We start from the raw sequence: 13,765 nt of genomic DNA, 5'->3' as shown, positions 1-13,765 counted from the left end.
ATGTAACAGGGCTGATTCTGAGGTTGCATTTTTTCAGATAGAGCTAGAAAATAGAGCCTGAAAATAGTGATAGAGCTTTGTAAATAAATGGATTACGGACTGTTGATGGACAGTTTGGTGTTCTCTCAGGATGCTGGTGTGTGTGTGTGTGTGTGTGTGAGAGAGAGAGAGAGAGAGAGAGAGAGAGAGAGAGAGAGAGAGAGAGAGAGAGAGAGAGAGAGAGAGAGAGAGAGGGAGAGAGAGAGAGAGTTGTTTTGCTGCAAATGCTTTCAAGATATATCTCTTTTCTCTTATTTTTTCCCCTTTTATTTTGTGAGTTTTTAGTTGATGTCCCCAAGCCTAGGCCAACTGGTCATTCGTATAGTCAACATAAAGATCTTTGTTAATGGGACAGGTTGAAAGCTGGAAGAAGCAGCTGAGGGCTATGTAGAGGAAGGGACCGGTCCCCCGTAATGGTGGACACCCCCAGGAGACAGAGATGACAGCACTCTACAGTACAGTAGAGAGGATGAGAGAGGAGCACATGTGGTTCAAGAAATGATTGCTGGTGTTCTTTTATATTTGTTTTGGGGTGATAAGATAGAGATGGCCATTATCTAGCCACAACAGGAAGTTACATACTAGAGGAGGCCCAATTTGGGAATATAAATTTGGGAATTATAATAAGCAAAGGCTGGTTGTGGCCATAGAACTGGGCAGGCTCACGTAGGGGGTGGCTAGAAACACTGTCCAATGGAGACTTAGCTTTAGGCTGCTTGAAAGGTCAAAGTCGCTAATGAAATCCAGGGAAGTCTATGCCAAGAGTGTCACGTTCATTCTTCCATGTAGGAGCATTCCACTTTTGTATGGTGTGTTCTTCGTTCTTTAGTGTGTTTTGCTTGGTGCAGATGATTATGATGCGTGCAAGTAACACACTACAAATTGGAGGGAATTCTGAGTAGTTTGCCTCCTGAATAGGTGAGCTATTTTTCTCTACTTTGTATTTGATGAGGATTTTAGTTGGCATCAATGCATAATTTTCATTGTGTTATCTAAAATAGTAGGCAATGTTTCATATTTACTAAAAATGTATTGTTTTTCTCCATACTTTTTTTTTTATTGTGTACAGAGAGGTTACAATTTTTCTCCATACTTTTATAGCATTTTTATTCCATAGTTTTATCTGACTCTGGGAAAATCCAACTGTTGCATTCTTTTTAGATGTTTTAACTGTAAATATGTAAATGTGATTTAAGTGTGATGGTATCATTTAGTTACTAATATAGGAGGTAGGTGCTATCACTTTGACTGATTCTCTAATACTAATTTATACTGAAGCAAATTTCCATTAGTTATTTTAAATCTCAATAAATATAATTAAATTATCAATAGCCAAGTCTTGGGTCTTTTAAGTGTACAATGAAATGGAGAAATCCTATTAAGTGGAAATATATTGCTATTAACCTGGGAATTGAGTTTTAATCTTTACACAGATAATTCCAAATAACCTAAACACACAACTTTATTAGTTGTCATTTCCAAGCTTATTGTTCCTAAAACAGATTTATGTCGAACAACTTGTCTATAATACCAACAATATAGGAATGAATTTCTAGGGAATATTTTTGCTTAGTGTATTAGCCAACAAGTAAGCCTGGGATTTTCACAACAGTCCCATTACCATACAGAATGATGAAAATAACTTAGAATGTTTACACATAAAACCCAGCAAGAATTAACAAATATAATTATAGAAACCACTAGCTATTGGTTTATCCTCAGGAGGTAAGATAAAAGCCAGGATATTCAGAACCCTCTTTATGGTCACCTAATGAATTTTACTTGCTAATATCATTCAACTAAAAAAAATGGCCACACATCATGTAACCAACTGTCAATATGAAAAGCCAATCAGTGCTTCTGAGGTCAACATAATTACACCCAGAACATGTATTTTTTTAAAAATCAAATGTCTTACAATATATGTTTCTGAAAATCAAGGAAAAAAAGACTTAGTGTTGATTTAGAGAAAAATTAAACATTTCTTAGAAGGTAGAATCTTAAGGGCTGGGAGTATAGCTCAGAGATAGAGAACTTGCCTAACTGTATAACTATCAAGGTCCATCCACAGCACCACATGAGTGAACTCAGAGAAATGGAGTCTAAAGACATTGAAAGAACTTGCTTGGGAGTGTGTCAATTCTAGGAAGAATTTCCAACCGCTTCTACCGATCACTGTCATTGACTCTGACCTGCATGGAATACTAGATTTATAATAAGTCATTTCTCCATGTTTGGAAGTCTTATTACTATCTTTGATGTTCTTTCTTAATGTATTACCTACTGGAGACTAGTAACATTTCCTACCAAATTGGAGCAATGTGTTTTTTTTTTTTTCTTTATGACCTTTATTCTCTGACTTTCAATCAGATAAAAAAAAAAGGAGGAAAAGCTATATGATACCCAAAGACAAATTGTTGGTGGCTTTGTACAATGTGATTGATAGGTGATAAGATCACCGGCAGTGTCCTGCACTCTACCTACTGCACCCTAACTCCTTTAGTGCTCAGAGGTGCTCAGGGTGCCTGCAGTCTTGGGAGCCTCTTCCCAGTTCATCAATGGCTTGGCCTTCCACATAAGGGCAGGTGCAAGACTTCCACCAGGCTGGGCAGCAGGGGAATGTGGAGTGGAGCGGTGGCTGAGACAGAGGCCAGGCTTGGTGTCCCTGTTCCCCACCCCCCACCCTGTGTGAGATCCAGGGAATAGGCTTGTCCCAGCTCTGAGGAAAGTGTGAATGTGTGCACAGACAGAAGAAGAGAGAAAACTGGTGCTTGTCTGTTTCTGTGAATAAAAACGGCACACGGATGCACATTTTGTAGGATTTCCCTCTTATTTATAATTACCCAGGAACAAAAGTGGTATGTATATTTGTCTTCAAAGAAACAGTCATGTAATAGGCTTTGTTAGTCTTAGATCTTCAAAAATTCATCTCCAGCACAGAACAGATAAAGATGTAAATCAACACAGATAAACACAGAAGCAAGGGTGTTGTGAACAGGGGCTGTTGTCTGAATCTTGAAAAATGAAAGGAAATTCTGGAAGGTGCTATTCTTTGATGAAGAAGTAAAGAAAAGCCTTTCACATCTCTCCTAAGCAGTATGGATGACAAAATCAGATCTTGTGTTTTGCAGTACTGCAGGCTGGATCCTGGGTCTCATACTTCCTTGCTGAGCTGAACACCCAGCTATTCAGAAACAGATTGTCTTGATGGAAGGCCCCGTGAAGTCCTCTAAGATGTCCTTGGATTGTCCTTGAGCTTGATAGGTGGCTCAGGATGGCTTTGACCCACCCTTCTTGTCTTAGCCTCTGGAGAAACTGGGATTACCAATTGGGCCCATACGCCTACCTACAAACCAGGAGGCTTTTGTAAGGTTGCATTTGCAGGTCAGTTGAACCATGACTTCTTCCTAAGATCAAACTTTGGAAGTCATTGTTTGCAATTTTAACTCTTTTTCTAATAAGGGAGTTTTATTTTTAATTAACTAGTTAACTTTTTTGTTGGTCATGGGACTTGAACTCAGGGCCTGGGTGCTGTCCTGAGCTTTTGTGCTCTACCACTTTGAGCCACAGTGCAACTTCCTGTGATTTTAATTTTTATGAGACAACTGCACTGTTATTTTTCACAGACCCTAATGATTTATAAGTCATTTTGTTTGTAAAGAATATTTGTGAATCATCATATAAACTAGTACATCTTTTTTTTTCAGTAAGAAATATAAGTCCTGAGTATGCTATACTAAGCTTATGTCAATTCTACAATGTTTAATGAATTTCACATTGTCGTGTGTGTGTGTGTGTGTGTGTGTGTGTGTGTGTGTGTGTGTGTGTATTCTGATGGATTTATATAATCCTCCTTTGATTCTAAGAAGCATGGAAGTGTGTACATGCACAATAAGAACACTGAATCTGGGCTGGGAAGGTGGCTTAGTGGTAGAGAGCTTGCCTTGCATGCTTGAGGCCCTGGGTTCGATTCCCCAGTACCACATAAGCAGGAAAATAAAGCCAGAAGTGGTGCTGTGGTTCAAGTGGTAGAGCACTAGCCTTGAGCTGAAGAGCTAAGGGACAGTGCCTAGGACCAGAGATCAGGCCTCACGACCGGACCCCCCCCCAAAAAAAAAGAACACTGACTCTGTAGATCAAATGAAATCCAATCCTATAGTTGATGTGAGTGGTAAAAGTTGAGAGAGAAGAGAAAGAAAGAATAAAGAAGAAGGAAGGAAAGAAAGAGAGAAAAAGAAGGAAGGAAGGAAGAAGAAAGAAAGAAGAGGAAGGAAGGAAGGAAGAGAAGGAAGGAAGAAAGAAGAAAAGCAAGAAAGGTTAAAAGGAGCAATAAATAATACATATAGATAATTAAAGCTATTTCTTACAAAATAAGGTGTTTGTTGACACAACTGTAATTGATAAATTGGCCTACAAATTTTAATTTCATATCTTCCTTAACACTACATATGGTTTTGAATGGTTACAGATTAGATTAGAAGAGAAACAGAGAGCTAATAAACTAAATATATCTATGTATGTTAATTTTTAAAATCTGTTTTTATGGAATTCTGTTTCCATCAGAAAGAATAACATTGCCCCATTTGTAGTGGAAGACTGGCAAGATTTCAAGAAAGGGAAAGATGAGGAAAAAAGCATATTAAGTGAAGTAAGCCAGACCCAAAGACATATAGGCTCCATGGTTTTTCTCATTTGCAATAATTAGTATATGTCTAGGATGGTCCTAGCCGAGAATCACAATAGCCCAATAGATACGTACATATGACCATATAAGATGATGCTAATCAAAACAAACTTCACAATATGGAAACAAGAAGTTTGTGTGGGTGGGTGGTTGTTCTTGCCAGTCTTCCACTACAAATGGGGCAATGTCATTCTTTTGGCTTTCTTTTTTTTCTCCCCTGGTTTTCTTTCCCATGCTCACTGTTTCTGATTTTGGTACCCTTTGTCTTGTATATAAGTTTATCTGATTTAGGGAAGGGAGGAGGAATCACAGAAATGGGTGAACCAATGCAACAGAGACATTCAGAAGACACTACACTGTAAGTCAACTTTACAACTTGGGTGGGGAGGGAAGTCGGGGGGAGAGAAAGTGGGAGAAAGCAAGGTAGGGGGTAACACTGTTTGAAAAGAAATGTACTCATTATTTATGTAACTGCAACCCCTCTGTACATCATGTTTACAATAAAATAAAATCTATGTTTTAAAGGGTGAAAGACGAACTACAATGCAAATTTTAAATTCCACTTATGGTGAAAAATGTCTGTGAATATTTTGCATATAAGTTTTACTGATATAAATATCATCATCATCATGGTGAATACAAACAAAGTGAATACTTTGTTTACTGGTAATTTAGCCTGCCTTTTAGACTAAAGGAAAGGGAAAGACAGGTAGACATATTCATTCAGGTTTCTCTAAATACTGAAATCCTTGGCAAATGTTTTGGTACTAGCCACACCCAATCACCAACACCACTCACCTGCAACATCACAAAGCTAGGTACAACTTTTGAGCCAAGATTGTAACCATCTAACCCACGGCCATCACGTTTCCCACCGTTTCCTATTGACTGAATTGCTCCTTGACTGGCAAGACTTCAAGTCAGCAGAAATGATTAGCTGAACTGTTCTGCCCCCTTATCTTGCACCTTATGTAGATGCAGCTAAGAAAAAGAAATATATATAAGACACAAAAAAGAAAAGGAAGTTCAATTAAGCACTGAAACATTAGAGTTGTCCCTGTACTTTTTGAAGTTCAATCAACAAAATGGCAGTGTTAATAAAAATGTTTGCACAAACCTTAGCTATTTGTGCTTCGGAATTAGGCCTCAATTGGTCCCATGGCATAATGATAGGGAAAGAAAAAGGACTTAAAAGCCTACAGTGACCTTAGTCCTAGACTCTACGTCCTTAATATTTGCCTTTTAATGATTTTAGATTTTGAAATTTCAGAACCGCAGCATTTATCTCTCTATATATGTTTTCATTTGTGTCATAAGACATTCTTTTGCGTCTTTCAAAAGTGTTTGCTGCTAGAAGTTTCATTCAGTTTCTGCTCACTTAAAACTTGTATGTGGCCAGGCGCCGGTGGCTCACGCCTATAATGCTAGTTACTCAGGAGGCTGAGATCTGAGGACTGCAGTTCAAAGCCAGCCCGGGCAGGAAAGTCTGTGAGACTCTTGTCTCCAATAAACCACCCAAAACCCAGAAGTGGTGCTGTGGCTCAAGTGGTAGAGCACTAGCCTTGAGCTGAAGAGCTAAAGAGCTGAGGAACAATGCCCAGGCCCAGAGTTCAAGCCCCATGACCAACCAAAAACAGCAACAAAAAACCAAACATGGCTGAATCGAGAAATACAAATTTAAAATAACATCTGCTTATATTTGTCCCTATGTAAAATATATCACACATCATTTATGTAAAAATGGGAAACATGAAAAATTAACTTTCAGTGCAAAAATGAAGACAGTTTTTAGGATGTGGGAAGAAGAGCTGCATGGATAAAATGGAAGGAAGGCAAGGGGAAGACACAAAATGGAGGCAATCTTCAGCTCAGATCCCTGACTCTCATAGAGAGCTTTCATGTGCTGCTGCCGGTGGTTCCCCAGTTAGCAGTGAAAGGTGGGAAATGGACAGAAGTTGGATCATGTGTTTCACGGACTGCTAGCCAGTCAGTCCTGGTTTGGGAGACCTTTGAAGTAGGCTGACTACAGTGAGTGGAATGTAGGAGGAGCAGTCACGAAGGAACTCAGGATCCACCTTTTTCTACTGTCCGTACTCCAGATCTCACCTATAGTTGTAAATCCAACAGACTTGGAAGTGTTTAATGCAGTCAAAACTATGCAATGTGAAAAACATGCACAGATACATTAAAGTACTTATTAGTTGGGTGGGTTGGGAAGGGATGAGAGTTAGCGAAGTAAGAAAATTTAATCAGGAGTCCTGCTTAGTCCATTTACATATACTTCATCAAAAACTCATTGTTTTTCTGCTTCTCTTTCTGTAGTTTTTATTCTATTGGAATTGTTGCACATTCATGTACAGAATCATGTATGTTCATGCCAAGTAAGTTTATGTCTACCATAGTGTAGAGAGCTGCGAGAGGCCGCACCTGGAAGATGGCGCCGGCTTCCGCCCTCCACCTTCCCGATGGCGAGTGCTCTCTGTGGTAAACAACTCCTTATATGGCTAAGGCAAAGAATCTGGCTTGCTTCCGCGCACCTGAACCTATTGTTGGTTCCCACGTGGCGTATCAGGGTTGGCTACCCAGCGGGTACTTAAGGCTGTGGGGAATTCTCCCCGAGGGTGGGGTCAGAAGATTACTCAAAGGTCCTGAATAAACTGCAGAGAGAAGAGTTCGGTGTCGCATCTTCCTTGCTAGTCGAGGCGGTAGCGACACGTGATGGCCCGTACGGGGACTCAGCCATAACCCCAACGAGGACTCAGAACTCTCTGCGGTCAGGGTGGTGCACCGGTAAGTTCCCAGGTAAAAGGGGAATCCGTGACAAGAGCAGGGGTAAGTCCCCAGGTAAAAGGGGAATCCGCGACAAGAGCGGGGGGGATTTTTGCTCTTCTCGGTAGATAAAGAGAGAGCGAGAACCCGGGGCTAGTCAATAGAGTAGCCAAAAGTAAAAGTAAAAGTTTGTTTACCAGCTTTAAATGTTTAAAACATGGGTGCTTCTTCTTCGCACCCAATTTTTTTTGGCTCTCAATGAGCTACTGCACTCAAAAAAGTTAAAAATAAAAAAGAGTACTTTAGAGAGATTTTTGAATGAATGTGACATCGTTGCCCCGTGGTTCGCTGTCTCCGGAAGCCTCACGGTGGCCTCTTGGGAGAAACTAGGGAGGGACCTAGATTTTGCCTCTGAACAAGGAACGCTTAAGAGCGGAGTGAGACAATATGGAAACTGATAAGAGGCTGTCTCGAGGACCAGCGTTGCAGTGAGGTGGTAGAGAATGGTCAGGCCGCCCTAGAAATGCTGCAGGAAGAAAGATCGGAAAGGGCAGACAGCGAAAAGGAGGAGAGCAGGGGGGGGGGTTATACCCTGATTTTGCCGAACTAGAGACCTCTGAGTCTACAGACTCAGAGGAACTACAATCACTCATAGAACAAATAGAAAAAACAAAGATAAGAAAGAGGAAGAAAGGGAAGGAGAGAGAGGACCCAAATAAAGACGAATGCACGCCCTCCGTGCACCGCCCCACACCTTCGCACCCCCCCCATGCGGAGGACCCCGGAAGTGGCAGCCCCAGCTGTTCTTTCAGCCCAGGCGTGTGGAAAGCGGTCAGAACCGAGTTACATCTAGCCTGTCCAATATTTCAGGATCCACAGGGACAGTGGTATCATGAACCCTTAGATTTTAAGGTTATAAAATCTTTAGCTGAGTCTGCGCGGACATACAGAATCAGGGCCTCCTTTACTGTAGCCCAGGTGGAGGCCCTAAACAGACACTGCATGACACCCGGTGATTGGAGTGGGCTCGCACGAGCTTGTTTGAGCCCAGATCAGTATTTAGATTGGAAGGCCTTTTTGATTGAATTTGCTAGTGAAGAGGCTGTGGCCAATCAGGCTTCGGGAAACCCAGCTTGGGACAGAGATATGCTGCTTGGACAGGGGAGATTCACCAATCAGCAGATAGGCTACCCGGTTCAAGTTTATGAACAAATCAATAAAATTGGCATAAAGGCATGGAAGGCCTTACCAAATAAAGGCGAGGTGAGTGGCAATCTCACCAAAATCCTGCAGGGCTCTACGGAGCCGTTTTCGGACTTTGTTACTCATATGGTCAAGGCTGCTGGCAGAATTTTTGGTGACCCAGACGCAGCCATGCCATTAATTAAACAGCTTGTTTACAAGCAGTGCACTAAGGAATGCAGAGCCGCCATAACCCCATATAAGAATAGGGGACTAGAAGCATGGATGAAAGTTTGCAGAGAGCTGGGTGGACCACTAACTAATGCTGGATTAGCTGCTGCTGTGGTGCAATTAACCCAGAAGAAAGGGGCTGGGAAGGTGGCTCAGTGGTAGAGCGCTTGCCTTGCATGCTAGAGGCCCTGGGTTCGATTCCTCAGCACCACATAAACAGAAAAAGCCGGAAGTGGTGCTGTGGCTCAAGTGGTAGAGCGCTAGCCTTGAGTTGAAGAGCTGAGGGACAGTGCCCAGACCCAGAGTTCAGGCCCAGGAAAAAACCTATTCAAAAAACGCTGCAAATTTGTCTAAACAGTTGTCTAGTTATCTTTTAGGTAATTGAACTGGGGAGTTCGACAGCCTGATGGAACAGCTCAGGGTTGCCATCGTCATGGTGAACTCGACCCAAGTGGATGCCGGATTGGCGGAGGGGTTATCTTCATGGATCTCCGCTGCTATGAATCATCTTAAGGAATGGGCGGGTTTGGGAGCCCTGACAGGCCTCCTGGTGTTAGCCTCCTTGGTATGTCTGTGGTGCATTTGCCAAATTAGAGGTTCTCAGCATCGCAGTGCAGCCATGATTATCCAAGCCTTTACAGTCATTGGAGCAGGTCAGTCTCCCCAAGCGTGGCTTGCCACCCTAAAACAATGAACACAGATTGCAAAGCCAAAGTACTGCAGTCGAGAGGCATGAGTTTTGCCCTCGAGGAGAGCATGTTTGATTGCACACCGGTTCGATTCGCCTTTTCCCGTCCTTGTGAAAAACGAATCAATGGACAGGCTGAGTCATCCCTAGAGAAGGTGCCCTCTGGGAGAAGGCTTGTATGCAGTGCTTGCATTGCACAACAGGGATCAGACCTCTGTTCTCATCTGTGTTCTTTAAACAAAAAAGGGGGAACTGTAGAGAGCTGCGAGAAGCCGCACCTGGAAGATGGCACCGGCTTCCGCCCTCCACCTTCCCGATGGCGAGTGCTCTCTGTGGTAAACAACTCCTTATATGGCTAAGGCAAAGAATCTGGCTTGCTTCCGCGCACCTGAACCTATTGTTGGTTCCCACGTGGCGTATCAGGGTTGGCTACCCAGCGGGTACTTAAGGCTGTGGGGAATTCTCCCCGGGGGTGGGGTCAGAAGATTACTCAAAGGTCCTGAATAAACTGCAGAGAGAAGAGTTCGGTGTCGCGTCTTCCTTGCTGGTCGAGGCCGTAGCGACACCATAGGGTTTGCCATTTAAAAAATCTGGAGACATCGATGATGTTCATCTTTAAAAATCACCACTGTGGAGCCGGACACCTGTGGCTCATGCCTGTAATCCTAGCTACTCAGGAGGCTGAGATCTGAAGATCACAGTTTAAAGCCAGCCCAGGTAGGAAAGTCCAGGAGACTCTTATCTTCAATAAACCACCAGAAAACTGGAAGTGGTACTGTGGCTGAAGTGGTAGAGCATTCACCTTGAGCTGAAGAGCACAGGGCCAGCGTCCAGGCCCAGAGTTCAAGCCCCATACCCAACAATAAATAAATAAACAAACAAACAAATTAATAAAATAAAAATTACCATCATGTTAAAAATTGCTTTAAGATTGGATCCTATTTAAGATTAGATCTTATTTAAGATTGGATCCTACCATTCCAGCTAAATTTCATTTGTTTATTTATTTAGAGATAGAGGTCTCATTATGTTACCCATATTACCCAGGCTGGTCTAAAATTCCTAAACTTGTGTGATCCTCCTATTTCAGCTTCTTGAGTGCTAGGACTGTAGGTGAAGGTCATTGGATCAATCCATATTTGTTGGAGGAGGTCTCCTCTCAACTTACATGGATTTCCTTTACTTCATGTTTTCATCAGCCGTTTAGGGGGACAAAGACATCTAATTAAACAGAGATGCTTACATTAAAAAATTATCAGGGCTCATGTACATTCTGTACTGTGTGTAGAATCTTCCAGTGTTGCTCATTGTCAGATTTGTCACTGGCAGCGCATTCACAGTCCTGTTGCTAGATTAAAGATAGCAATTATTTCTAACTATATGTAATTCATAGTCATAACACATACATGATATATAGTTTCTGTAACTCAGAAAGTTCAAACAGTCAGGAGTGCAGACTGTTCCAGGTTTTGGGTAGATGCCAGTGTCAGTGTTATAAAGGAGTCATGCTGTCCGTGAGTGTTTTATAATCTCATTTGAGCCTCAGAAGTTTCCGTGTTTTGTTTGTGTATTCTCGTTTTTTCAATGAGCTCTCATCAGCCCTCATTGTCCAAAGAGGATCTAAATCTCATCCCCAAACCATGGCTTTTCTGTAGGGACTTGTGCAGCTCTTCCACATTATAACAAAATCCCAAAACTCTATCGCTGCTAGCACTACTTCCTAACAAGGTATTTCTTCTCAATGATTCCAGAGTCATCCTTTTCTGTTACTTCCAGAATACTAACACAACCATGGGAGGAGGGGTGGAGAAATAGAGAAAAATGTACACCAAGAACCTTGAAGACATTAGATAGTTCTTTTTGATAGTGTGGATTTTTTTTGTTTATTTAATGATTTTTAATGTATATCTTAAAATTTGGGGGAAAAAGAAATTGAGTCATCAAAGTATGATGAAACCAAACGATCCCAGATTTTTTTTTGGGGGGGGGCAGTTATCCAAACATGTGGTTGTCTTGTAGTTTTAATCAGATGTCCTAAACACCTCCCTGAAGCACCTGAAGAATGAGGGCCATTTTTTTTTTAAATTTTATTACAATTACATTGCATTACAATTAATCCTAAGGTTTTTATTCCAGGGCTGCAAAGAACATCTGTGTGCTTTACTGGCATGTGGAGAATTTCTAGAAGGAGCAGCAAAGTTTATTGGTTCTAATGAACATGGAGATATTGCTTTAAACTCTATTGGATTTTTTTTCCTTTGTTCCTGTTAAAAGTCTTGTTTTTCACCACTGTCCAGTACCTACTAGCTGTGGTCAGTTTGTTCTAAACAACATTAAAGCTTGGAAGGTGGAAGGGATCTGGTTATTCCCCAATTGTTTTTCCTTCCCTAATGAAGACATCCTGAGAGTCTGCTTTCCATATCAAAGTAAGTTTGGTTTTTAAGTGAGCATACCACTCAAACATTAGCATACACATAGAAACCCTTCTGCATAAAGCCATGCTTGTGTGACAAACTGAAGACTTCTCTGGTTAATGTTTAACTCGCAAGCGATGTGTATACATATATATCACATATCTGCATGTCTCTGTAAAGCCATGCCAGTATATATAATCTATTCCCTTTGTGTATACATATGTATGCCTGTGAAATCAAATGCTTGGTTGCATTTTTAGGGAAAATAAGACATGTTTTTCATGTCTGGGTAGGTTTAATGCTTCCAGTAACAAGAACACTGTGAATATGATTGTTACTTTAAAAGGATGAAAATAATGTCTCAGAGTGATTAATGTTTTAATGTGCAGCTATCAAATACCATCTCATAATTCAGGGGCTGGCAAAGGTTCTTACAGCCAGCTACATCTTTAATTTACTTTGCCCTAATGCTGTCAAAAAATGAAGTCATTATTCATTCATGTGAAAACTCTTTTTCTCTCCTTCCCTCCTTCCCCCCCTTTCTCTCTCCTTTGCTGTCTTTCCTTTCCTTCTTCTCTCCTTTCTGTCTTTCTTTGCTTGGTTAGTTGGCTACCTTCTTTATTTTAATAATTATTGGTACTAGTACTTACAGGTACCATTTCACTGCTTAGAACCTGTTCTTTACAATGATGTCCCTTAAAAGTACAACTTTCACCTAGTATATTGTGAGAGAGGGGAATAATGCTATCTTTTTAGTGAAATAAAGCCAACAAAGTATGGACACAATGTCCAGGAGCCTTTACCTCTCCTATGCCATTGACATCTAGCTTAGCTTACTAATATATTACACAAACTAAAGTTTCTTTGTGGCAGAAAAGGAAAAAAACAATAAACACAGAAGTCTATTCACTTGTGAAACAGATATCATGTTCTTGGTTTTCCCCTTACTTCAGAAGTAATTGTTTTAATATTTAATCCTATATTCAATGTAAGGTGGATGTCTGTTATATGGAAAATGGCATGCGATGACAGTTGTGAAGGAACAGAGTCTGAATTTATTCTTCAGAATGAACATGGGCCTGGTACTCCACTGTGTGCAGACTACAACTACTAAACATAATCAATAGATCAAATTTGTCTCATCAGTGATTGTTTTTCATTTAGTCAGGAAGCTACGGACTGTTCTGGCTCCTCCGTCTCTTTCCTTCTTTATATTCAGTGGACATGCTATGCGAACAACACCTGCTTGCAGTAATGAACACTAGGAATGAGATTCTTATCTTCTAATAAGAATAAATGACTATGACAAGAAAAACCTCTGGTAGGAAATACAGACTGTGGCGCTGCAGACAGACCTTGGATAGGAAAGACTCATTCCTCTTCTCTCCCTATCATCTTCCTCTCACCTCAGCTACACTTTGTTTTCTCAGTTTATACTACACACTGTCTCCCAATTTATCTGAAAACATCTTTTTTTTTGGAGGGTTGTCTCCCCTCTCACCTCAACGAATCATGTCTTCCATTGTTATTCTCTCTATATAAAAGTTAAGACTTCAGAGCCCTTGAACCTGAAAAGAACTTGAGCGATTGCAAAGGGTAAGAGGAAATGAACAAATTCTTTTTTTCTTTTCCAAGAAGGGTATTGTCCATCCCAATGCCTGGTGTTGAGAAAGAGTAACTTCTGGCGATACCAGTTAAATGTACACACAACTTACACAATAGGAATGTGTTATTTTCCATGAAGATGGACATGCCTGT

Source organism: Dipodomys merriami, unplaced genomic scaffold (assembly GCF_024711535.1).
Source record: "Dipodomys merriami isolate MVZ:Mamm:240054 unplaced genomic scaffold, mDipMer1.0.p SCAF_6, whole genome shotgun sequence".
Classification (NCBI taxonomy): Eukaryota; Metazoa; Chordata; class Mammalia; order Rodentia; family Heteromyidae; genus Dipodomys; species Dipodomys merriami.
This window is presented reverse-complemented; position numbering follows the sequence as displayed.